The sequence below is a fragment of the Talpa europaea genome (assembly GCF_964194135.1).
Source record: "Talpa europaea genome assembly, chromosome: 11".
In the NCBI taxonomy this organism is placed as follows: Eukaryota; Metazoa; Chordata; class Mammalia; order Eulipotyphla; family Talpidae; genus Talpa; species Talpa europaea.
Genome location: NC_140078.1, coordinates 98,611,423 through 98,615,854, shown reverse-complemented (window position 1 = coordinate 98,615,854; position 4,432 = coordinate 98,611,423).

Sequence of the window (4,432 nt, the reverse complement as noted above, 5' to 3'; positions counted from 1 at the left end):
CTCTGGTCCCCTCTGATCCTCTCTTGTCAAATAACTGGGAAGTGACCAAGTGGGGATCTGAGCCCAGGTTTTCTGGATTTTAAAGTCAGAACTTTCCCTCCTCTGTGGAGAGCCCAGACCTGAGCAGAAGTGCCATGAAAATCCACATTTGAACAGTTAGCCTCTGGCCTAGATTGGAATCTTCACAATTCCAGAGTCTTTGAGAAACAAAGGCTGTAGCTGATGTTAATTAAGATGGAGCTTAAAATATTCCTAAATCTAGATCAAGGCTGACTCTCCCTCGGCCTCAGGTGTTTCATCTGTAAAATGGACATGATGACAACCTGCTGGAGCTGAAGGTGGACTCTGGATTGGGGATCCTGGGTGCCCTCCTAGCTCTCAGACGCCAGGGCTCCACGCTGGGACATCTCTCTCTAGGGGACAAAGAGTCCCTTTGGTTTCTGGAGGAAATTGCCTGTTTGACCTTGTTTTTAAAATACAGACTTTGGGGGGAGGATAATATATTGGAGATAATTTTTTTAAGATTTATTTATTTATGCATATAAGAGCTGGGGTACAGGCCAGAGATGTGGGGGGTGAGAGGATTCACCAGAGACAGAGCAGGGAACAGAACAGGCAGACTGACTGAAATACACTGCTGAGGGGAGCAGCGGGAGAAACAGGAGAGGTCTGCCTCGCCATGTGGGTTTCTCTCTGACCAGGGATCGAACTCATGCTGCAGAGGTTGCAGATTGCTTCATAGTGTGGTGCTTAACCCCTTGAGCCACCAGGGAGGCCCCTGGAGGTAATTATTTATTGGAGATAACCATAGGCAGTTGTAAGAAATGCAGAGTAATTCACGTCCTCTTTACTCAATTTTCCCCAGTGGTAACCTCTCAAAAGTTTGCAGAGCAATCTCACCACCTGGCCACAGACTTGACCTGTCAAAGCACAGAGCAGTCCCTCACCAGGTCCCTGGGGTCCCCTTGTAGAGCCAAACCCACTGCCCCTCTCACTTACTGCACCCTGTTCTTGGCAACCACTGATCTGCTCTCCATTTCTGTAATTCTGTCACTTCAGGAATGCTTTCTCAATGGAATTGTACACTAGGTAACTTCTAGGGATGCTAGCACAGTAGCCCCCTCGCAAGGCTGTCCCACTTGGCCTGGGACTGAGGGATTTCCTGGGACAGGGGGTTTCTTGCACTAAAACGGGACTGTCAGCAAACCAGCACTAGAAAGATTAGAATTTTTTAAATTTTCTCCTAATAAACTAATTGCAAATGGACCTCTTGGCACAAACTGGGAACTCTGAGTTGGGAGGAAACATTAGATACTGAGCAGCAATGCTCTCTCATTGGATGGTGGCGAGGCAGTTGGGTTGAAGCCAGGCATCCGCTGGCAGTGTTGGCTGCAGGGTACCTGGTGGCCCTGGGTCTGGGGTTTGCTTTAAAGGACTCAGTGGAGCCAGGGGGGTGGGGTGGGGCACAACTGGCCAACACTGATCACTTCCCCACACTTTCCCAGGTGGGGAAGTGTACTTGTCCTTCTGCTTGTGTGTATGTTTGAAAGTTTCCAAAATAAAAGTCATAAAGGATGCCATGTGTCACCAGACCCACATCTATGGCATCAGAGAGGTGATCTTGTCCTTCCAGAGGGTCTGCCCGGGGGCTTCTGTCTCCTTGTTTGATAGCACTTACAATCAGACACTGAAGGTCACTGGCTTAAAATGCAGTGGATTCCTCACGGGAATTGTGAATAAGACTCTGTGAGTTGTGTCTGGCGTGGCTGTCCCTGCTGGTGCTGTCTGTTGTACAAGGGGTCGGGGGGGGGGGGTTTGTTCGTTAGGAGGTGTTCGACAGTCTATGTAAATAAATAAGTATGAGGGCCTCCCCGGTGGCGCAGTGGGTTGAGCGCAACGCTGTGAAGCTGTCCGCAGCCTCTGCAGTGCGGGTTCGATTCCCAGCAGGCCAGGGAGATTCCCACATGGCGGAGCAGACCTCTCCTGTCTCACCCGATGCTCCCCTCAGCCTTGTATTTCGGTCGTCTGCCTGTTCTGCTTCCCGCTCTGTCTCTGGTGAATCATCTCACCCTCCCACATCTCTGGCCTGTACCCCAGCTATTGTATAAATAAAATAAATCTTTAAAAAATAAATAAATATGAGGTGCGAACCTTCATGATAAATCAGAAGGGTGGAAGAAGAGAGGAAGGGATAGAAGAAGGAAGATTTTAAAAAGGATGCTCTGGAAAGCATTTTGAGACCCAAGACCAAATGTTTGGAATAGGCTTATCTCTCTTGGAAGCCTCTCACCTGAGAATTCGCCTAAGAATTCCAGGAAGTGACTCCCTATAGTGGTGACTAGACTGAGCTGGTGCCCAGTCAGGTGTCACGATGTCACAGTACACACCTGTGTACTGGGCATGAGGCAGGCCCAGGGCATCAGGTGACCAAACCTGAGGATATCGATCCCTATTCAAAGCCCTGAGAAAACTGGTAAAGTAGGTAAATCTTTGCTATGTCTCATGGTGTCCAAGTAGACCTAACTTCCCAGACTCCTTTACAGTTAGGTACAGTCATATGACTAAGTCTGGTCAATGGTATGGGACTGGAAGCAATATTTGGGATTGAAGACACTGGATACCATTCCTCCGTCCCCTTCCCCCTTCTGCTGGCTGGAACCCGAATAGGTCACTGCTCCAACTTCAACCAAGCAGTTGAGGACAACGTCTTAGGGGATGGCAGGACAGGAAGATGGAGGGAGCCCAGGTTCCCGGATACCTGAGGCTGACAAGATGCCCCAATGACTTCTGGGGCATCTAAAGGAAGCAAAACTGCCCTGCTGGACTCTGAACATTTAGGAGGGAGAAAAGCATTTTGTTCCTGAAAGCAATGACGGGGGCAGTCCCATCTATCCAGATGTGTCCCCACTATCCCATCTATCCAGCTGTGTCCCTACTCTCCAGAACTGCACTGTCCACTATGGTAACTAGTAGCCATGGTGAGTGATTTAAATTTAAATTAATGATAAGTAAAAGAAGTAATTAAAAGTACATAAACTAAATCCATTCCTTAGTTATACTAATCACATTTCAAGTGCAGATACAGAAAATTTCCAAGTGCAGAAAGCCGTGTTGGACAGCACAGCTCAGAGCCCAAGTACCCATCATAACAGGCGTCCAATTTCTCTTGAAAAGCAATTAAGATTTATGGGCCTCCCTGGTGGCGCAGCGGTTGAGCGCAGGGTTGCAAAGCTGCCTGCAGCAGCACTGGTTCGATCCCCGGCTGCTCCCCGGCCACCAGAGGAGGGTCCCACATGGCGCGCAGACCTCTCCTGCCGCCCGCTGCTCCCCTCAGCAGTGTCCTTCGGTCCTTCTGCCTGCTCTGCTCCCCGCTCTGGCTCTGGTGAATTCTCTCACCCTCCCGCGCTTCTGACTGTACCCAGTGCTCGTATAAATAAATAAAAATAAATCTTTAAAAAAAAATAAGGCTCTATCTTATTTAAAAAAAAAAAAGATTTCTTTGTGCACATCCTGCTGAAAGGTCGATGCAGGAGGCCTGGTGCGCTTCCTCATTCTCGCCTCCTGCATCCACCTTTCACATACAGGTGAGAGAAGAGAGTTTGGGGAGACGGTGGCATCGTCCTAAGGCCACACAGTTAAGAGTAGCCTCGAAGGGAGCTGAGCCCAGGGTCCTCTTGCTCCAAAGCACATGCATCTCCTTTCCATTGACAGCAGCCTCTGTGCCTTCTGCAGAGGGGCACTCTGCTCCTGCAGATCCTCCCACCCGAGCTTGCCTGGAACTGCGCAGGCACTGTGGCCATCCTCAGGGGCTCCTGGTGCCCAGGGCATCAAGGGAACTGGGATCAGACCCGATTCTAACACATCCCTTTGCCGCTCTGGGCCTCGGCTGAATAGCTCCAAATCGAACAAACTGCTCCTGAGGGCGTGAGGGCTGCAGACGGTGGGGCCCGGCGTGACCCGGCAGACTCTCAGGGCCTGTCCTGCCCTGGGGAGGGTGGTGAGGCGGGTGGGGGGCACTGGTTTGACCTCCAACAGCAGCCCGGCTCCCCATGGCTCGGGATGGGAGCCGCTGCCCAGAAGGGCAACCCCACGCAGCAGGGGGCCGGCGGGGGTGGGCCTCGGGCCCGACGCGCGGTCCTGGCCGTGCTCGCGGGGGGCAGGGCCGGGACCCCGAGTCCAGGGCGGGCGGGGGGTCAGGGCGAGCTCCCGGCCCGGGGTGCGCACGCGGGGGGCAGGGCCGGGACCCCGGGTCCAGGGCGGGCGGGGGGTCAGGGCGAGCTCCCGGCCCGGGGTGCGCACGCGGCGGGCGGCGGGCGGGCGGGCGGGGCGGGCGGGGGCGGCTATTTCTGTCCGCTGAGCGCAGCCCGCGGCCGGGGGGGGCGGGGGGGGCGCCGCCATATTTCCCCGGCCGGCGGCCCCGCGGCGCAGCACC